Source organism: Lycium barbarum, chromosome 2 (genome assembly GCF_019175385.1).
Source record: "Lycium barbarum isolate Lr01 chromosome 2, ASM1917538v2, whole genome shotgun sequence".
NCBI lineage: Eukaryota > Viridiplantae > Streptophyta > Magnoliopsida > Solanales > Solanaceae > Lycium > Lycium barbarum.
In genome coordinates, this window is record NC_083338.1 from 144,060,801 (window position 1) to 144,084,341 (window position 23,541).

Sequence of the window (23,541 nt, forward strand, 5' to 3'; positions counted from 1 at the left end):
TTTATTAAATCGGGAATCCAAAGAAACTACGAGCCATGGTATATATATAGTATAGTCAATGAAAACAAAATCCAACTGAAATTTCTTCCCACAGGGAATCGCCTATACAGTCAGCTGAAAACTCTGTAAGGTAGCTAAGAGGCAATATATTTTTGCTGGAGGCTTATCAACATTTGTATACATACTAAAGGTAAAGAAAGCTTCGATATCAATGGCCTGTCAAACCTGAGAAGTGTTTTTTCATGGCTTGGTCCTTTCTGTAATTATTTGATCTACCCCCTCCTTTTCTCCCACCTCTCCCTCCTCTGAAGAACCCTCGACCTCCCCCCCTTCCACCCATCTCATTGGCTTCCGGCTCGTTGTCTTTCTCCTCATTTGACTCGGTCCACCGTTTAACTGCACCCAAAGGAAGATTACCACCCCGTCCCAACCCGTGTATCGACTCCTTCTGAACTTGATTTACTAAAGAAGCTTCATTGTAATTAGCCACTGCAACAGAACCCTCAACTTTGTAACTGTAGTTCTTTCCGTCTTTGACATAAAACTGTGGCTTCTTCCGTGATCCCCACTTAGAAGCGTTGGACGCTGAGCTACTGTTATCAGCTTCAGAATTTCTCCCACGGCTGAAGTTTGACTTGTCTTGGAGGTTCTCAGTTTCCTCAAATGCTGAATCACCAATACTTAGACCTAGGTCATCAAATGAGTCGTCATACTCATCTTCGTACTCAAGCTGTGATGAAAGTGCAAGGGTTTTTGCCAAATCCTTCGCATCTCTAGAGTCAAGTGTCAAGGAAGCAGGATCTTCAGTGGTTGTTTTCCTGATAAACCTTCCAGCTGAAGCTGTAGATGAATTAGAAGAGCCTACAGCTTTGTAAGGTGATGCTGCAGGAGCGATGTTTCTCGGGGGTATTGCCGCAGATTCCACTAGTTTCCCTTTACCCTTGTCATTTCTGGTCATGGATGGAACAACAGACTTGGGTTGTGGTATTTTCTCCAAGGAGATGTCCAAAGACTGCAAGTCCTCATGAAGAGTACCCTCAAGAATCCTCTGAATGACCTCTTCAGGATTCTGGTTATATACTTCGAGACAAGCACCTAAGAAGCCTTTCCCATAATCAGGGAAGAGGTCCCTTATCTGACTTATTTTCGACTCCATAATAGCAGTGTCTTCATCAACCTGTGGTAGGTTGTCTTTTTGGGAGGTTGCCAGATGGGCTGCCCTTCCAATATTATCTTCTACTGGGTGTATTGTGATCCCCGACAGAAACTTGAATTGATCATCATCCATTGATATCCACCCTGCATGAGACAAAATCAGTTCGGATGCCATCTTAAAACCACGAACATGCATGAGTACAATGAAGAATAAGCAGAGACATGAGACATCAGACAGAAGTAATATATACTTGCTCATTGTGTATGATGGACTAATTCTTAAGCCGAGGAAGAAAGAAGATGGATTCAAGTTTCTCAAAAAGATTAAAGAAAGAAGAGAAACTCAAGTTTCTTAACTAAAATATTTACAAGCCACATAAAGAGAGAAAACAAATGTAGCAAACTTCTGCTAAAGCTTCAATCACAGAAAAAGTTATTCACTCCAAAAAGAGTCATATGTTCCATTTTCTTTCTTCTATGCATGCTTTAAATCGGAGTTAATAAAATACCAAGATCTAGGAACCACCTTAAATTTGAGCAACAAGTCTAAGCATCATTTTCAGCTAATTACCTGTATTACGTAGTAACTCAATTCTGCTCATTAGGTTGTGATTTTTGTCAATGATTTGGAGAAATGTGCCTTTGCTATGTCCCTCTAGAGCCTGTGAGTAATCTCCACTTATATCCCTCACCGACTGCATTAATATATCTGCTCTTATAGCAGGATCCTCCACATTGGTAGGGAACATCTTCATGGTAGCAGGAAGTGGAGAACTTTCAACAAAAGCCTCATCACTTAGATAGCACAAGTTCAGCAGCTTCCAACCAAAATTTACTATCCTTGTGGATAACATTTTGAGACTGACAAAAACATGCGAGCGCATTTCATTCGAAGATTCCGTCAAACCTTTATATCCGGACGTTAAAATAATGTGGAAACCCCGCCGCAAAGAAGGCAGCAATGAATCATGTAGTCTTGCAAGGGTAGTAAGCACCTCCTCATTCCCATGACTGCATAGACAAAAGAAGCTAATGAATATGAACTTTGTTGTGCCTTCCTCAAATTAGGACAAGCTCTTTATAATGAGAATAAAATTCCCCAATTGACAAAAATGAAAGAGCAAACTCACAAGGTTTAAGCATGTAAAGCATGAAAGATAACAAATAAATTGCAAATCATCAGAGACAAGATACAAGAAGAGAAGTTAACGATACTCTGCTATGTAAGGAGTTCTGCATTCTGGAGCAAGACATTGAGATTCTAGGCCCATCAAATTAGCCATTCATTGATAGTATATACACATTATACAATACTGATACAGCAGAAGTCAACCAAAAAGTCAGTACCTCATTTCAACAGGACAGCAGAAGTAGATGGATGCTTGCTTATACGCATTGACAAACGCATCCATAGATACCACAGCATCATTTAAAAAGTCCATCACCTGCAGGTGTAAGTATGACACCTCGTGCAATAAAAAATAACAAATTCCAGGCACACAACTAACAAGAAAGTTGAAGGAAAACGCCAGACAATGGAGACCTCAAATTAATTATAGGCAGCCACATAGTGAAGCTTATCATTATATGAAACAAAAGTTTTTGGTGGATATCCCCCCAAAAAAGCATGGTGCAATCTCAAAATTCGGTGGTCTCCGGTGTGAAGGAATATTCTCATTTGTACAAAAGTTAAAATATTATTCTCTCCAGAGTACCCCAAACAAAAGAAACCACACATAGATAAATACACATATACGTGAACTATCTTACTGCTCATCAGGAAATAAACTCACCTCTAGATAGTCTGTTTGAAGCCGACTATGCCCATGATCTTGCAAGTGACCGGAGGAAAATAAAACCTGCAGCCATGCAATAGTTAGTCCTGTATAACTTGGGATAACCCTTTGCAAGATCTTTTTTGCTATCACAAGCATCCTTATGGAAAACCCACATTTAACAGTATGTGTATCAACTTACATCTAGATTGGCTCAAGATGTTCATAAAACTAGAACCGTGGTCATAAATGGAACACATATACAAAGCAAAACAACTGCATTTATCATTTCTCTACAGAAGTACACCACTTAAACATCCAAAGACAACACATAAGCAATCTGTCGATATATTTATTAGTTACAAAATTGGTAGAGACATTATTTTGGCGCTATAAAACTAATGAAGATGGCAAGTTGCTGAGATTTAAATGCCAAGTATGTGGGTACTGCAATCTTTCAATCTGTCACTGAGATGTGAGATGTAGCTTGAAACAACAAGGAAAACCTTGAACTTATATACTCATGCCTTCGAGACAAATAGTGAGATGCAAGTTTTCTAGTTAACAAATTTAGTTGGTACTCTATAAAAAAGCATGTGAGATATGTACAATTAGAAATCGCTCTTGCAATGGAAGTACAGGAACATGCAAAGCAGGACCAAATTAAGAGTACTGTCCATTGAAGAAAGAATACCTCCAACGATGAGCTACACCTCTGATACATAGTCTGCACGATGCTAAGAAAGTGCGTAATAACAGATGAAAGATCATCATGGATCCATGGCTGTGACTTTATGGCATTAACGACCTGAACACATAGATACAGCCAGGAGTCAGCAGCAGGGACTGAATACTGTTTGATGAAAAGAAGAAAAACACACAAATTGGATGAAGCAGGAGAAGGAAACACAACACAGAATTAGGAAGCACTGGCTTATCAAACTGTATGTAGAAGGCAAAGAAATACTGTTTCCCACACAGTTTTTTTTTTTTTTGTTCTTGTTTGAGAAAGGGTAACTATATTATTAACATAGCACCAACGAGGTGCTGTCGAAGTATTTACAAATCAAAAGCAAAAATATATCCCTTCTAATCTTAGAGGGATTCTGTCAAATCTATGACTTATTCAGATTCACTCCCTTCTAATCTTAGAGGGGTCCTATCAAATCTATGACTTATTCAGATTCACCATTCAAATCCTTTTTACATAAAAGATATAACAAAAGTAAACTATCCTTTTTGATCTTCTGAATACAGTTTCTTTTAGCACACTTGTTTCTTGTAGTAAAATTTGGTGACAAGAGACCAAAGAGATCCTATTTGCAGCACGACTACAGAGCAATTGTCAGATTTGAGGCCTAAATGAATAGGCACCATGATGCAATGGGCTGTGCGCTTGATATTTAACCGAAGAAAAAAAAATGAATTTTCTAGTGGGCGGTGCTTTAAACTCTCTACTACAACTCTTCTTGGGTCAGGAGGCTAAGTCATGAACCCCAATGTGTCCGCAATTTTAATTAAAATGGTCTTGACACCTAATCCACTAGGAAAGATTTCATCAGAGGTATGCAGAAGATCAGCAAATAATGTCTATCTAACTATCAAAGTTTAAACTCCATCCAGGTATTTTTAATCCACCCTTCAATAGATAGTCATGCAAAGCATGTGCACCACTGATATGTGATTCCATACCTAACACTGGTAAACACATCCAACAACAACTACACCTTAATCCTAAACAAGCTGGAGTCGGCTATATGAATCCTCACTAACCAAAACTTCATCTCTGACCAATAGTATATAAAATAAAAACAATAATAAGAATAAAAAGTACCAAAAGTTCTTAATATTTGAATACGTCAGGGTAAACAAACTCACAGATAGGAGTTTTACTTGTAAAAGCATCTAAGCAGAGAGTTTTACATAATTACATGGAAAGTTTCTAGATTTTCTCTTCATATATTACCAGTTCTTGACTTCTTGGTGAAGAGGTTTGATACTGTGTTAGTTTCCCCAAATCCCCTTCAATTTTACGAACCACTATAGAAGACAAGAAAAAAACTATGAAAGTTATTTCCTCAGATGTTTATATATTACAGAGCGTGCCTGAAATGTTGAAATTGGAAGTCAGGATAATTTGCTGATGAAACTTCTGAAGTTGAACTTTAGTCCTTGCGATCAATTTGCATGTGATATCATCTATATTTCTTATCCTTTTTAGTTCTAAATTTTAGTGATGATAGGGAGGAAGCAGAAGGATCCAAAGAAAGGGAAGGGTTCAGAAGTGAAACACTATTTCTCCCCTTCCACAAGAAGCAGAATAATAGGTCAGATTTGTGTCTCATGAAACAAGATGAAACTGAAACAAAATAACAATAAACCACATCATCAATAGTTCATGGACAAGCCAGTTCAGTTAATAATACCAATATTCTTGTCAGATCTTCGTTTTCATGACCATATATGGCACATATGTCTAACAACTTTGGTAAATCAAGCAACTTCTTTTCCTGCAAAAGGGCTACAAGTGCAATTAGTGAACATTGTGCACTCGAATATAATTTCCAAGGGCAATTAGAAAAAGATATATATCTTCAGGCCTTTACATTGCATATTGATTTGATGGCCTTGCAGGAACAACAACCACTGCTAGTGAAAATGGCAAGTTTTGATTAACTTTGATTTCTAAAATACAGAAATGGTTGACAACAAATCAGAAAAGCCAAGACATTGGAGTTGCAAAATGTAATCCTCTAGCGCTATATGATTAGAATTGGACATTGATATCCTAGAAATGATAATGTTCCAATTAAACCATAAAAATGGGTCTGGAATGTTGCTTTAGAGGGAGCTAGAATCAGATACATCATACATGTTCCTGAGACTTCAAAGGTAGTATTGCCATGTTCTGACTTCATGATCTTCCTGCTCATGATTGTGATGAGACTAGGCATACTATAAGGGAAGGCAGTGCATAAAACATCTTACTTGTACAAAGTTCATTACAAAAATACACGCCTGTGCTGCAACTGAATAGAACTTTTGAAATTTGACCTCCTCAATACAATTCCAATCAATTATCAAATTTGAAGTCTACAAGGGTCAGAAATAATATTTGCAATGAGTCAGGGGCACACACCTTCGTGATCTTTCTGACTAAGACTATCAGCAGTCTTAGCTCCAGGGTCCCGATTTGACGATCTAAAATTTAATTTACATATAAGAGTTGTTTAGATCAGAAGGCACAGCATGGCGGATACAACTTGATGCATCAAATGCTTTGGAAATGAAGTGACTCACATGCGATATAAGACCATAAAGATACGCCGGCAGAGCTCGAACTCCCCAACAACGACCCCAGCAACTATACCCCTGGCTCCTCGATAGGGAAAATCAAACCACCTACTCCTGAACTTCAGAAAGCTTTCAAGAAAAGAATGAAGGGAACTGTCGCTGGCCACTGGTAGACACAGAAATGAGGATAGGTGGGTAAAAATGTACGGTAACACAATATAAAAACCAACAACCAATTCAAACCTATCACCCCCCCCCCCCCCAACCCAATCCCCCAACACACAATAAAGAAAAGACAAAAAGATATCAACTGCTTTAACATGAATGAATTTGATCGAGACTTCCTAATCTTATAAGGAGCATTGGGCAATGATTACACGATCAAAAGTATACCCAAAAAGGGCACTAGGCAAATACTCTAAATTAAAAACGATGAACATACTAATTTATGCTTTATAGTATATCAGGTAAAAATCATATGGCACTGACATGGCCAGCAAGGTAGCATGCCTAACTATAACCCTGGCTCCGTAATTTGGAAAATCTAAGCATCTTCCGTAAAAGGGTTTCAAGAAAAGAGTGAAGGAAGATACACAATTGCTGTTTTTTAACTCTTTGTTATATATTTTTGTTTGTGCTTATAGTTATATTGTCTATTTTCTAAAACCCTCCAAACATTAATTTACTAAAGCAGGTGCTTTAATTTGCTTAAAGCTCACATAAACTTGGACGCTTTCCTACGCATTGCGTCACTGACCAAGTTGTTAAGTAATACATAAGCACCAAAAGTCCAAACTTATTACCTTCTTTGGGTGTCGGTTTTAAGCATATCAAACGTATCACTTAGTTACCCCCAGCAAAAAAAAAAAAAACGTATCCTGATGCAAGACAAATGAATATTTCTCCTCGCCGCTGATTCAAGGATTATGCACAATGGTTGAAGATTCTTATTTTCTTTTATTTTTTTCTATAAGCACCGATTGAAGATTCTCTTGCATCCTGGCCTGGCATTTTGGTCTCTACACGTTAATTGTGGGATATGGCTTTCATGTCTTCTGCAGCTAAAGTGGAATAATGAACAGCATAAACATCCTGTTTAATTGTAATCATCTTATAATTGACCTTTTGTATTTTACTCGGCATGCTTTTACTGGTTGCTCCTGATGCTGTATAAGAAGTTTGCTTCACTACATATTGCTTATTGCATCTCTTTTCCAAATGCAGACGAGCATAAAGCTTCAAATATCATCAATCATTTATTCTTCAACACACAAAAATAAGAAGGCTGACATTAGCGACCTTCATTCCTTAAACTTAATGCAAATTTATTCAACTCCGATCGCTACACATTAATCAAATCATACATATCATAATTAAGGTCCGAGGTTGAGGTAAGGTCTGCGTACACTCTACCCTCCCCAGACCCCACCAGGTGGGATTATACCGGGCATGTTGTTGTTGTTGTACATATCATAATTAAGAATTCAAGTGAAAATCATCAAACAAAACCATAAGTAGTACAAATTTATTGTATATAAAGAAAAATTAGATTTCTTATTGAATCTCTTTTCCAAATGCCGATATGCATAAATTTTCAAACATCATTAATCATTCATTTTTCTTCAATACAGAAAAAATAACAAGTCTAGCATTAGCAACCTTCATTCCTTAAACTTGATGCAAATTTATTCAAATCCAATCATTACACACTAATCAAATAATACAAATCATAACTATAATTCAACTGAAAATCATAAAAACAAACCACAAGAAGCAAAATTGGAAAATTTTCAAAACTATACAGCCCAACATAAAATATTACGCCACATAGCCCAATATACAATATTGTACAACATTATACCTGAGGGGAAAGCATTACACATAATATATCTTATAATAAAGTGTATAAAAGATGTTTATACACAAATATGGGCTAAATCAAGTAACAATAGGCTACGTGGCGTAAATATTTTCAAAAAAATAGACATAGACCGTAAATTTCCTAAAAAAATATTATTACCTTCTTTCCAGAAATCTCTTGCATTCATCTTAAGTAACTTACACAACTCCCTGTTTAAAACATCAACCACGCGCTGCGACTCCACGGGATCCAATGCACCCTCATCTGCTCCAAGTCCAGCTGCTACAGCTTCATCCTGGGGCAAATAATTCACGAAATTCCCACGCGCGGAAACCCACGCGCCAGTGGTTCCCATCCTAACCCTACCGGCGTTGCTGGAACTTGTATTGGGCTTGTTAGGAAGTGTTTGTCTATAGGAATTTGCTAGGGTTTGAGAACTGTGTGTTTGATTCTTTGGAATGAATTTCTTTTGAGGTTTTTCGTTTCTGTTTTGGTTACTATAGCGATTTGACATGTTTACTCAGCTGTGATTTTAGATATTCAAAAGTGTATTGAGGAAAGTGAAGGGATATACTCCTATTACAGAGGCGATCAGAGGTTTTTTTTTTTTTTTAAATTTCAGTGGCGAAGTGGATTGGAGCGACAAAATATTGAAAGGAATTGCTTGGCTGCCTGCCCCCTACTTCAAGAAATTAGCCTTACTAGTAACTACTCCACGCTCTTGGCTTTTTAGGATTTGGGGATTCAAATAAATTTTTCGTTGACAGTGACCTTATTTTTTTAAAACATTTTAAATATTTAATTATTGTGATTTATAGTATTTTATATATAGTTTTTAACTATATAAATTATATTTGAAAAAAAAAAACTTAAAGATTTCATGCAAGAATTCACGGTCAAAATTAAATTATTGCATTCTCAAAATTCGAACTGTACCACATAAATTAAAAAAGAAATTAGTAATTTAACTTTAAACTTTTATTTTTTAATGAGATACTTTATAATCACACAAATGAATTCTAACTAATTTTTCAAGTGAATCTTTTCACATGTCCAAACACGGCTTCAATTTTCAAATACTTTTTTTTTTGTCAAATATCACATTATTTATGTTCTAACGCTTATTAAGGATACCATATTTTGTTTCAAGTCTATCCTTGCTTTTTGTTTGGCTTCCCTTACATTAATCTGATAACCTACCTATGCGTTTTATGATTTAAATAACTAAAATTTGATGATAATATTGTAGCATTTTATATATTGATGATTGTGATGATAAAAGAAATGCTTATTCAATTTATAGTTTTTATAAGGTTTCTCTTTATCTTCACTAGTAAAGCGGAACGAGCATAGAGTTGAATTGAAGCAATGCATACAGGAGTGGAAGAGAGTGTCGGGAAAGAGCCAACTCGATCAAAATTTTAACACAAAGTGAGAGAACTGTTTGACAGAGTCGAATTTCCTTTTGATCTGATTTTCGTTTTCTTCATCAAATTATAGTTACACACTTTGATTTTATCTAGTCTGAACTCAAAGAGCGATAACGGAACATACGTCTTATGGAACTAGAAAAAATCTTGGTCCCCCATTAACAGTACTCACATTTACGAAAGATATAAGAAGTCTTATAAGCAAGAGTTGCATACCAGCAGTCCATCCCTACCGAAGTCTGCACCAAATAGTTAACGACTGTGCAGCTAATTTTTTTTTTTTTCAAACCTCACATACAACCATATTCTACACCCCTTAGATGGACATCACAAGATATCCCTCCACTACCAATGGAGAAAAGAAAGAAACAAAACGAAAAGGCTTAGCGGATTCTAAGTACAGAAGACTTCTACAATATAACTTAACATCGAGTTGACAACTCCATCTTGTTGCAATATCAATAATATGATCTTCTGAGCTACTACAAAGTTGAATAAAATAGCGTTAACTTCCCAGTAACTATCTCACACTAGATGACATCACAACAGGTGACAGCAATGCAGCAGAATGAGAAGATGATCTATTGCCCAATAATATAATCGAATTTGATGCTTGTGAGCAAATTACCGCCAGTTCATCACACCTTGCTGCAACTGCCAATCAGCACTGGCTGTGCGTCATGAATATCTTTACGATCCATGCAACATTCACCAAAGCTCTTGGCAGATGCCTTTATGATACATCATAGTCAAAAAAACGGAAGAAAACCTGGCGAGCAGCAGCATTAGGCAATTAGCAGCATGCCCAACCTTTTTTCCCAAATGCCATATTGCCGACATAGGCTAACATCATACCCATTCTAAGTTTGTCTCTTTAGGCACCACCAAACCAAGTAGACAAAGAGAAGGATTAGGCGCAACTGAGAGCATAGAGCAGGTATCAGATGACTGTGGAAGGATGAAGAGAAGCCTTGCCCACATTGATTTTACCGCTGGGATTTTAATTACACCAGCACATTCCCTTTGCTTCAAGTATGATATAAAATCTTGAAACTGCAAAGCAATTTATGACATTTTAGTCCTCTAAACCAGCTCCAGTTATAATATGTAAGTAGTCGATGCAAAAAATAGTACACTGAAAAGGATGAAGTAAATGGAGAAAAGATCTCCTTAAGGTCCATATCTGAACACATATTGCAAGTCATGGATAGACCTAGTGGGAAAGTTAAGATACTGAACTAATTATTTTAGCAAACAGCTGGAGGAAAAAAAAAAAAAAAGAACGCAAATTCCTATATCTGAATCCTCTCTGAAATGATTTTCATTGGCAACTCTATCTAGTTCCTATTTTAGGTGATGATACACAGACAAAATAAGGTATATACCAAGTAAATCTGGAAGATACACAGGCATCTTTCCATCTACTATCTATAGCATACATCATGACTCTATTCAATTGTAATGGAAACTGAAAGGAGAGCATGATTAACTTACGCCCTTATGGTCCACTGGAGAAGAAGGTAGCAGCCAGCATATCTCTTTCTGTATCACATTAAATTGAAAAACAATGTAGAATGTTATAATAGGTAAAGGATCATTTCAATCTCTTAAAGAAATGAGCAAGAAATGGCACAGATACATGAACAAGCCTAACATTATATGATAGAGATGACAGCAGCAATTATCAAAAGGTGCCATGCATAATTTTCCTTGTAATGTTCCAAGGACTCACTTTATGGGGTGGTGTACTACAAAATGTTGATTTGACATGCCGAAAATCAGTGCGTTTGGTCATATCCAACTTCGCAGGCCATCTGCATAGGTTTCCAATTTTAAAAACAGAATATTTAAAAATCAAGTGTTAAAACATCAAAGGATGAAAGAAGTCCTTACTCCGTAGGCTCAGCGCTGGCATTTGGATACCGGCAAGAATCTGACTCTACTCTTTGTGCATAAATCGTGCAGTAATGAACCCCACTTTTACTTAAGGATCCCTGCCACTGACACTGCAAATATTGTTTAGAACTTTCTGAATTTGAAGATTCAGATAATGGAGGTGGGGGAGGAGGCGGGGAACTAGGTGGAGGAGGATTATTAGGTGGATCAAGGTAAGGTAGTGGGGGTGGGGATGAAGGTAATGGAGGCTGCAACACAGGTGGAGGTAACAGGGGTAATGAGTCAAGCTGGGGTGGTGGTTGTGGCGGTAAAGACGTCACTGGTGGTCTAGCAACAGGCACAGGATACATATGATCAAATGGCGGCACGGAGGTGCCTTGTATCTGTGACATTGGAGTCACAGAAGCAGGTACAAATGGTGGTGCAACTGAACAATGATGAAGATTAGTAGGCAGTGCACCAGATGGAATTGGATTTAGGGGCAAGTTATGGTTCAAACCACGTGAATCCCACCCACTTAGAGGGAAGTACATTGGGCGCACAAAGGGCGGGGGTTGTGCTTGCTGTGGTGGTGCAATAGGAGGTCCTTGAATTGGCTTTGCTGCTGCAGGAGGAAGTGCTAGAACAGGCGGTGGCACACTAGGAGGTCCTTGAATAGGCTGTAGTGGTCTAGGAGGTGCTTGAGGAGGTGCAGCATTGCAGGCAACAAATCCCGGTCTAGGATGTATCTCTGCTTCAGATTTCCTGTGCATCCACATGTCATTAACAGCACCAGTGAATTTATGATTACCTGCAGATATCATCAGGAGAACAATATGACAATGAGCATCAAACTACTATTGGAAAGAACACAACTATGAGTAATGAAGAAGTACCTCTCGGTGATGGAACTAGAACCATCATATCAGTTTTTCCAGAACCAACTTCAGCCATACCTCTGCTTGCTATATGTGTCCAGTTTGACTGAAGTGCATATCCAGCATGAGCCATGCTACCTTGTTCTGGATTCAGTCTGGGTGATGTCAGCTCCAGAATACTCCCTTCTTTTTTCACAGGAACAGGAATATGATGCTGCCCAAGGTGACTGTTAGAACAAGGGAAGGAGAAGCTCAATAGTTAAGCTCAGATCATGGTGTAAGACATTCAAAAGCTTTAAATATAATGTGAAGCTTTTTAGGTATACAGGACCAAAAGAGAATAAGTGAGTGTTACAAATTGAACAGTTAAAGTAATTTGTTTTAATAGGTAAGGCTAAAGTCTATATTAAACTTATGAATCGAACCTCGAATATTGAAAAGGGTTTTTGAAAAGTGGTGTTGCACTCTATTCACATTTTTAAGCTATTTCCATCATTTTATTCATGCAATATTCAACATGTGAAATTGCTGCTGACATCTCCTAGTACATGGACCTCAATCGAAATGCGATACTTAATATATTGCCTTCATCTCTTACATCATCCCCTAATATCCAACCCCTCCTCTCCTGTCATGGGCATCTCCCATTTACTCCATAAAAGTGCCATTCCACCAGCCATCCCCAATTCATAGTAAAGTGAAAGATTGTGAAGGGTAGAGTGTGAACGGGTAAGGGGGGAAAATTGAACATGTAACAGAAGTAGAAGGGGAAGGAAGAAATGTGTGGAAAGAGCTATGAATAGAGATGATCACATTCAAGTGATAGGTAAAAAGATTTGGAGAATGCAGCTAAGGAAAGAAGCGAGAAGCACTGTCACAAGGAATGGAAGAAGTATGTAAGTAGTAGTTTTGGCCAGTAAATGCTCCTTCAGCTAAATTAAATGGAGGGTTGCTGCAAAGGCCAAAAGAGGAGTTCTATTGTTGGAGTGAGTCGAAAAATCAGTGCCCTTGGTTTATCTTAATAACACTTCAGGTGTTGCATAAGATGCTATTTGTTGTTGTTTGCTCCATTTACTTTTAAATACACATCATCTCATCTAAAAGCTTATACAGTTAGAGAGAGCCCACTTTTATTTACTTTTTTAAGACTTCAATACGTCCCCTCACGGGCAGAGTTGGAGGTATTCAATAAATTTTGGTTGCTATCCAAAAAAGTATGTTACATAATATATGTCATCATACTCCAACACTCTAGTTATGTGGTGAATCATATCTTAAATATAAGGAAATTCAAAACGAAGTTTTTGATGACTATAAAAATACTTTTTTTTTCTTTTTTGGATAAAGGTGACAACTTGTATACATATCCAAAAGCAGCAACCGAAGAGTGCTGAAGGGGTAATTACAGGCTCATAAAAAGAGCCATAAGGAAGCTATCAAAAGCTAGTCTAAAACTAGTCAGATATATCGTTACAATTTGCCTATAAAATCTATCAAATCTCCCACACCCCCCAGTAAATTCTGTTTGCACCAAAAATATGAAAAAAAAAAATACTTAACAGAACAAGATCATCCAGAAACAAGAGGACTTGTTCCCTATCTGAGTGAGACAGACCTGAGAAGTACAGAAATATTGTAGCTTTAAACTACAGTAAACTAACTATCAAATAGCATATCTGACTAGAACAAAGAAGTAATCTAAATATATTAGTGCTGGGTGAATTAGAACCTGACACTCTCCTCTCTTCTTTTTTTTAAAAAAAAAAAAATTCTTGTGTGTGTGTGTGTGGAGAGAGGAGGGGGTTGGTTGGTAAGGTGGGATTATTACATACCTGAATTCTATCTGGAAGAATAACCCAGGACAATCACGAAGGGTCTTCAGGAGAGTATTAGCAGAATCCATGCTGCTGCATTCAACTAGCCAACAAGAACCCATAGGCATACTTTCTCTCATTAGCCTGATGATGGAACCTTTGTTGTCAATGGCAAGATTACAAATAGCCAAAAGCTCATCTTCTGTGATAAACAAGGAGCTACCATTTGGAATGCTAATACGTAGGATATTTGTCTGCATTGTATCTCCTCCCAGGAATCCAGTTTCACAATTCCCTGTCACATGATGACTCTTATAGCCAGGATCATATTTGACACTATATTTGATGCTTAACTGTGAAAGCAAAGAAGATAGACGTGACATTCTTGGAACATGACTGTCAGAATGGTTCTCAAGCACGTTCTGGAAGTGAGATGGCCCAACAGTACTATTGGCACAAAAATTGCTTCCGGTACCAACATAAACAGAGGCAGAGCTAGGTCTAATACCTTCAGTATGCATGGAACTATTAGCTGGACCTAAGTTTAGGGGCTGAATGCAGTCACTCCTTACCTTACGCCGGTGCCTCAGATGATTCATGGCAATTGTGGCCTCCTCAGGTGTGTTGAACTCCATCAGCAATGCTCCTTCGCTGCCTAGATCAGTAACCATCCGAGGACCTCTTTGAAGTGCTTTTCTCAGCTCATGCACTACATCATCCTTCATCCAGTGGCTCTGAACACTTCCAACATAAATATAGCAACTAGAACCAACAGCAACACCATTTATAGCCCCCTTAGTACCTAATCCTCTATCCAAGAATTTTATTCGAAGACCAGCACCCCAAAGCGAATTTCCCTGCATGATTTCCCTGGCTCTCACCGCATCCATAATGTTGTGGTACTCAACCAAAGCAAAACCTTTGAATGCAAAGAATGCAAAATGATTTAGTGGACCAAACATCTCAAACTTATGTCTGACAAGAACTTCAGATGCATCAGGGCCTAAAGACCCCAACCATAGCTGCTTGGAAGCGGGAAAGATGTCTGCAGCAGCTGGGTCTCCATCAGTGTACCAAATCACTTGATTTGTGGAAGAATGAGACAGAGGTAAATGCTGCATAGGTGACTCCATGGAACAACTCATGCCTCCAGTTGATGATCTTGAGGCTGGTAAAGAACGGTCCACATTAAGAATTTGGTGGTTCTCCATCATGACATGGTGTCCTCCATCAGATGAACTATTCCTCAAGTTTGATGGTGTTCTAGCAATAGGTGAAAGAATCTGCTGGTTATAGACCTCCATAGGCACAGAAGGCCTGGTATTCGGTGAATCTCCAGGCTCTTTAGAATCAAAAACTAAAGACCTAAGCTCACCACTATTAGTATTCGAATTCATACTGGAACGGTGAGTTGCTCCCAGAGGAGCTGCTGGGCTTCGAGAAGCTTCATGAGTTACTTTTTGAGAAGATAGCTCGTGACCCAAGTACTCACTAGCATACTTTGCAGTATCCAGACAATCCTCATCACCGTCATCATGAGGTTTTTCTGCCTTCACTTCATCTAAAAAAGACTGCAATATTCCTTCAAGAACTGAGGAAATATCTGAAACAACTTGAGAGGAAGCTGATTTACTTAATTTCTTAAACCTTGAGCAGATCCAACTTTTCAGAGAATGATCTTTCTCTACAGCCTGTATAAAGAGATCCAAAGACAGTGCATCTTGAGCAGAAGCTTTAGAGAACAAAGATATGAATCATAATAGGACGGCGCATCTTGACCAAACGCCTTGAAAAACCAAATAAATCAATCATACTGAATATCACTTTCCACACGGGAAAGAGGAAAATACTATATCGAAACTAAGTGTTTTAACTCTCTGGAAAACTCCAGAGTTATCGCCATACGGAAATTGATTTTCAAGGACAGTTCAAACATAAAAAGAAACATTTTCCCCAAGATGACATCAAAAGTGAAGGATCGAATATCTACATATGATCATCATATATAATTTTTCACTTCTGGATAGCTTAAACGAGAAGCTACGCCACTAGTTAACCAATTAAATTACAAAAACTGCCCTCAAGGCTTAAGTATGTATATTCCTCCCTCATTTCTGTTGAACTATTAACAAAGTTTTCAACATTCATGAGAAACATTACATGTAGAGCTCAATTCACTCTTTTATTAAGTGATGTATTCATATTATAAAAGTTCTTTCACCTAAAAAGAATGCTCCTTTGTTATGATTTAGGCAAAATTAACAAGGAAAAAACTTATTTAAAAATAATACTTAGCACCTGATGAAAATGAAGCAATGATCTCTAAGTGGTGGTTGAACTGTATTTAGGTAAAGCCATATATAAATCTTTTAGAGAATAGAAAAAAAATATTCAGATAATATGTATGAACTGTATAATTAAACTAAATTTGTTATGGACTTAAGCTAAGGAAAGGAGGAGCGTATACTGAATTCAAATTGAACCACCTCATTAGGAACACAAATTACTTAGGGAGGTAACCATGATTTACGAGGTTATATGGCAAGTCCCAGACCTAAACCATGAGTTTAGGTTTCTATCATGTGCTCTGCCCAACTAGGAAACAAGGTAATTGGCCAATTGCAACAAAAGAAAATGCACAATATACTGAATCTGCTTGCTATGATTTCCACAAGTAAACCACTTGCTAATAACCAGATAACATGAAACGAAAATTCTTCTAAGATGAAAAGAAAAGAAAATAACATGAAACAGGTAAGCAGATGTACTGAAATAATAACAGAAACAGAACAAGTAGTGCCATGTTTCAACTTATGCATAAGAAAAGGATTCGCCTCAACTGAATCAGACAAGCACAATCTAAGGAGTTAAGGTTCTTTTCAGGTTAAGTTGAATGGAAAATTGAAGATTTTAAAACCACAAACTCAGCAGACCACTATGCTGGTCACTGTAATTCCAAGGCAGCTTAGAAGTATCGGATAAAGGAGAAAAAGGTTAAGCTCATCATAGATGAGAAAAATATAATTGTTTACAAATTAACATAAAAGATAAAATGGGTAAAACCAGGTATCATAATAGTTTAAGGCTTGAGGATATGGGAGAAAAGATGAAAATGAATGAGAAGAGAGGTAAATAGGCATATAATGAGTTCAGTCTATTCAAATTTAAATAGGAAGAGAGGAAGGAAAAGCAAACTTTCAATTATGAACAAAGGGTATGTTGGGGAACTGATAATGTTTAGGAATGGAAGGGGTGCTTAATTGTATTCTTGTTTCCACAATCAACTCATACAGCAACATACGGTAGACTTATTCCTAAAGTAAATAACGTTTATTTGTGCTGCTGCAATTGATGGAAATAGAACAATAATATTTAAGCCCAGATAACATCTCAATATGGATCAAAGCAGCAAACATTATGTCACTGTCTTGCTCATGAAACAACTTGTGTTATAAAGCTGCAGCAATCAGAAGCTCAGAAAATCGCTTTTGGATAAGGGGGAAAAAGGAACAATAACTAACTAGTTAATCTGTACAAAGGAAATTGTTAAATACAGAAGCATACCAGTCCTAATAAGCAGTTCTTCAAAACAAGAGAGCGATTGTCCGAGACTTGTTTGCCACATGTCGCAAGGCCATCATCCACATCCTTACTTTTGCTACTTGTTTCTTTGGACTTCGCTGATGATGTCACTGCACTATTTCCAGCATTTCTAGGATGACCAACAGCATCATCAAGCCTGTTAGTTAACTGATGAAGTAAGTAATATCCTTCCCGCTTAGATTCCTCCGATCCAGTAGAGCCGATGAGCTCAAAACAAGTTGCAATTGAATTTTTGGGGCAAGTAAAGAAAATTCTGAGGAAACAAAGTACGCGGAACTCAGATAGCTTGAGAAGTACCGATTGTTCCTTGTTTAAAATTTTTTGTTGGTACTCAGAGAACAAATGAGCATCCTGAATACCAAAAATTTCCTTGTCAGCAATCTCGAAAACATCCCTCCCTTCAAAACAGGATATTAAGAAGGTGAGTGCATCACGAAAGACGGTGGTGCAAATTCCTCGAATAACTGATGATGTTGGTGCCTCAGCAGCAGCACTTTGACAGATATCAGCTAGACCAAAAATGCATGCCTTAGCAGTGTCAAATGCAACACCGTCTGTATCTTCTCCTTTACCAATCAGAGCTAACTTCCAATTATGCATATTAATAACAACTTTTACTGCAGCTTCAAGGGCAGTGGGGCAATACGAAGCAAATCGAGGAATAAAATCAGCCACTAGGCGTTGTACACTTGTGCAGCCTGAAATCCCAGAATCATAAATGAAAAATAAAGTTTAGAACTTTATAGAACACTCAATATATTTCAGCACTATAAAGGGATACTTTCAACAAATAGGTTCTACCAGGAATGTTTATGGCAATTCATTATAATGCAGTTATTTAATAAGATCATGAAAGCACGAAAACGAATTACTGCTAGATAACTGAACAAAAAATAGAAATAGAAGCATAAGGACAGCAACTACTGTACAAGTCAATCGGTCAATACAAGTGGGTTCCGCAGAACAATTGGTGACACTTCAGAAAGAATGGAACTGCAGCGGATTTCATTGAACAACTGGCACACTAACATCACTTGAGCAAGAACAGCAGGGGAGTAGATCTCATATAACAGCTGAAATACTTCTTGAGCGTAGAAGTAGCAAGAAGCAAGAAAGGGATTTTCATCTCCCAAAGAAAGTATGTCGTTGACCTGCTTGCAAAAACTGAAACGTTGGGAGCTAAGCTAGCATCTCAATGGTTTCTAACGTACATCTTACTTAAGATGATAGTGACCCTTTGATGATCCAAAAAGATACGAAATTTTAGTTGTCATTCAATTCATGTCTGCACCGACAGTCAAACATTAAGAAGCCTTGGAACAGATCCTATGCTATTTGAAAGGAGCTCTTGGCCATAACATATTGTACAGCGATCACAGACATACTCGTATTGAGTGTATTGCAGATGTTGATTGGGTTGGATCAAGAATTGATAGAAGATCTACAGTTGGATATTGCGTCTTTGTTGGTGGAAATTTGGTATCTTGGAGTAATTAATAAAATATTGCATCTCAATCAAGCACAGAATCCGAGTATAGAGCTATGGCTCAATCCGCATGCGAAATGCTATAGATACCACCTATTAGCTGAGACTGGTTTGAAGTCTTTGTATCCAGCAAAACTTTGGTGTGATAATCAGGTTGCTATACATATTGCCTCAAATCTAGTGTACCATGAATGGGCGAATCATATTGAAGTTGAAAGTCATTTTTGTTCGTGAGAAGATTTAAGAGAACATAAAATCTACTGGTTATGTGAAGATATGACCCTTATGCCTAACTCAACCTCAAAAGCTAGCTCATGGGGGAGGATTGCTCAAGTCATAGAAGAAACCAACAACTCATTCTCTAACCAATGTGGGACTCTAACCCACTCCAACAGAAGGAACCAAAGATTTTTGAAAGCAAATACGAGAACATTCTTATATTGAAACGTAGATGTATTTCTTTTTTGGCTTTTTGGTGTAGGGTGTAGACTAGAAGATGTTAATACAGTGGATATGTTAGATTTCTTAGTATACTGTAATAATGCAAGGAACTGAGGCGCATGTACTTTTTGGCACAAGTGCTTTTGAGAATCTTTGAGCTTTGTTTATAAAAAAATTCCATGCTCAAAGGAGGTGGAGGAGGAGATTCTTGCAGGCTACAAAACAGAAGATGACAGCAAAGAGGTCTGTTGCTACTCAATGAGTAAACGGCATCCATAATCTAAAATCATAGTTGAAGAAGCAATCCTTCTCACTTGAATAACACCTGCATCAGGTCCTCTAAATATTATGCATTTTTTGGAGGATCTGAACAACATTGCTTAGCATCACTTCAACCATGAGAGTTGGTTACTTAAAGCACACTCTTCTACACATCACATCACTTCAACTATGAGAAGCTATTCCCTTGCTTGCATCACTCTTGTCGGTTTGTTAAAATGTTTACAATAAGGTAATTTACTTTTAAAGAAGGAAATAGGTCAATTGTGTGGTCGACAGGATTCGAACCTGCGCGGCCAGAGCCCACATGATATAAGGTAATTTACTATAGTTGAGATATAATTCTTCCTTCCAGTCTGACATGGAAAAGAAACAAACCCAACACATCTACTTCCACTCTTTCAACCTCTCCTCTTTTCAGTCCAACCAGACAAAGCGTTAATTTCTAGAACCTAGGGCTCATAAATCATACAAGTAAAGGGGAAATCCCAGAAACGCCTTAAATTCCTTTAAATTCATGTAGTTGGATCAATCTCAAAAACTTACTAGTAGCTCTTATCCAAATAACAACAAACAGATAAAAGGAGCTGTAACAACTCCCACTCCTCTTGAACAAAAAGATCATTGAAAATCCACTACTTTCAAATCTCTCAATGAAAATACTCAACTTCACAATCTAGAAGAAAAAAGAACCACAAGATATTAGAGAAAAACGGGCTTAATACTGACAAACCCTCTACATCTACTTTCACTGTTTTAACCTCTCTCTTTTCACTCCAACCAGACAAAGCGTTAATTTAAGAAAACCTAGGGTTCATGAATCATACAACGAAGGGGAAAAACACAGAAACGCCTAAAACACTTTAAATTCATGTAATTGATCAATCTCACAAAATTAGTAGCTCTTATCCTTCTAATAAACTTCATTCCTATTTTGACTTTCCAGGAAGTAACTGAACAAAAATAGCATTGAAAATCCACTCCTGATGAAAATACTCAAATTCACAATCTAGAAGGAAAATAAATACGGGATATTAGAGAAAAGGACGTGCTTAATACTGTACCTCTTGAGGCAGTAATGAGAGAAAGATAGGCTTTCAAGTTCAGAATTTCTAGAACCTAGGGTTCATGAATCATAAACGCCTAAAAACACTTTAAATCCATGTAATTGATCAATCTCACAAAATTACTAGTAGCTCTTATCATTCGAATAACAACAAACAGATAAAAGGAGCAGTATAAACTTCACTCCTATTGCAACTGAACACAAATAGCATTGAAAATCCACTCCTTTCAAATCTCTTAATGAAAATACTCAAATTAACAATCTCAAAGGAAAATAAACATAAAATATACCTCTTGAGGCAGTAATCAGAGAAAGATATGCTTGTTCGAGTATAGACGAAAAACGATCATTATTCTGTGAGATGCAGTATTTAATACGTTTAGAGCACTCATAAACATTACGAATCTCTTCTTGGTTCCTTCGCCTTCTTAGAATTTCATCCTGAGATAGCTCCGCCGGAGCATCGCTACTCTGCTGCGGTGGTGGTTGCGGCGGAGGAAGAGGAGGTGGTGACTGAGGTGGCGGCTGTGGTTGTGATGGTTCGTAAAGCTTACGTTTCTTAAATGGTAGCTCCGTCGTAGCCATGGCGGAGAGTTGGAACACGCGCTCAGTCATGGTGTTTGGATGTATATTAAGAAGTCGGATCTTTCTTTATATTCCGAAGAAAAAAATTGTGTAATTAGTAATTACCGTCTATACAAGCAGTTCCATTCGCATGCGCCTCTCTAGTGAGTTTGAAAGTGACTTGGTGTTAAAAAGGCATATAAGAAAGTGCTTTTTACATGGGCATGCTATAATACACTATTATTTACCATTTATAGCGATGAAACATCTTTTACCAAACAAAGCAATAGTTTTGTTAATAAAATCCACTCCTTTCAAATCACTCTATCAAATGAGCATAGTCAACAACCGAGCCTCTAGAAGAGCCAACTACAAAGAACCAGAGCTTATCAAGATTTAGCTTTCAGTTCTTTGTGTATTAGTTTAGGTTCAATTGTGGTTCCATCTATTTACCTTTGCAAGTATTGGGTAATAAGTATTAGTAGTTGATGAAAAAGAAAAAAAAACTGACAATCTAGAAGGAAAAGAGCCACAGAATATTAGAGGGAAAAAACGTGTTTTATACTGACATCTCGAGACACTAATGAGAGAAAGATAGGCTTGTTTGACTTTGGAATTTCTAGAACCCAGGGTTCATGAATCAGACAAGGAACAGAAAAAAACACAGAAACGCCTAAAAACACTTATAAATTAATGTAATTAAACAATCTCACAAAATTATTAGTAGCTCTTATCCTTCGAATAACAACAAACAGATAAAAGGAGCTGTATAAACTTCATTCCTATTGCAACTGAACACAAATAGCATTGAAAATTCACTCTTTTCAAATATCTCAATTAAAACGCTCTAACTTCGCAATCATACAAGGAAGGGGAAAATCCCAGAAACGCCTAAAAACACTTATAAATTCATGTAATTGATAAATCTCACAAAATCACTAGTAGCTCTTATCCTTCGAATAACAACAAACAAATTAAAGAAGCCGTATAAACTTCATTCCTATATTGACTCTCCAGCAAGCAACTGAACAAAAATAGCATTGAAAATCCATTCCTTTATATGGACCTCCGTCCCAGTTTAAGTGTCCCAAAAAGAGTGTCTCTCTCTATATTTAGTAAGTTTTCCAATTCCAACATTCTACATCGCAAGTTTAAGACCACAAGATTTAAAGGACTATATGCATCTTTAATTTAAGACCACAAAATTCAAAATTCTCCCTTTATTTCTTAAATTTCGTGCCCAGTCAAACTAGCACACGTGGGAGTAGAACCTAGGGTTCATGAATCATACAGGGAAGGGGAAACACAAAAAGGCCTAAAAACACTTTAAATTCACATAATTAAACAATCTCACAAAATTACTAGCTATTGATTGACCTTCGAATAACAACAAACAGATACAAAGCAGCTGAACAAAAGATAGCATTTTCAAATCTCTCAATAAAAATACTCAACTTTACAAAATATAAATTAGAGAGAAAAACGAGTCGTTACTGCTGTACCTCTTGAGGCAGTAATGAGAGAGAGATATGCTTGTTCAAGTTCAGACGAAAAACGATCATTATTCTGTGAGATGCAGAATTTAATCCTTTTATAACACTCATAAACATTACGAATCTCTTCTTGGTTCCTTCTTCGTCTTGAAATTTCATCCTGAGATAGAGCCGCCGGAGCAACGCTACTCTGCGGCGGTGGTTGCGGCGGCGGAGGAGGAGGCGGTGACTGAGGCGGCGGCGGCGGTTCGTATAGTTTACGTTTCTTTCGTGGTTGCTCCGTCGTAGACATGGCGGAGAGTGGGAACACGCGCTCAGTTCACGGTTTTGGGATGTGCTTTATATTTATTATTAAGAAGAAGTCGGATCTTTTTTCTTTATAAATATTCCCAAGGGAAAAAAGAATGGGGAATCAGTAATTACGGTCTATACGAGCAGTTCCATACGCATGCGCTTCTAGTGAGTTTGAAAGTGACTTGGTGTTAAAAAAAAAAAAGGCATATGACTATACTTGAGTCCAAAAAATT

At 37.4% G+C, this 23,541-nt stretch overlaps 1 pseudogene; it reads right to left on the bottom strand.

Moving 5' to 3' along the window:
- Positions 1-16: 16 nt before the first annotated feature.
- Positions 17-23,431, bottom strand: LOC132627781 (uncharacterized; annotated as a pseudogene).
- Positions 23,432-23,541: the final 110 nt, after the last annotated feature.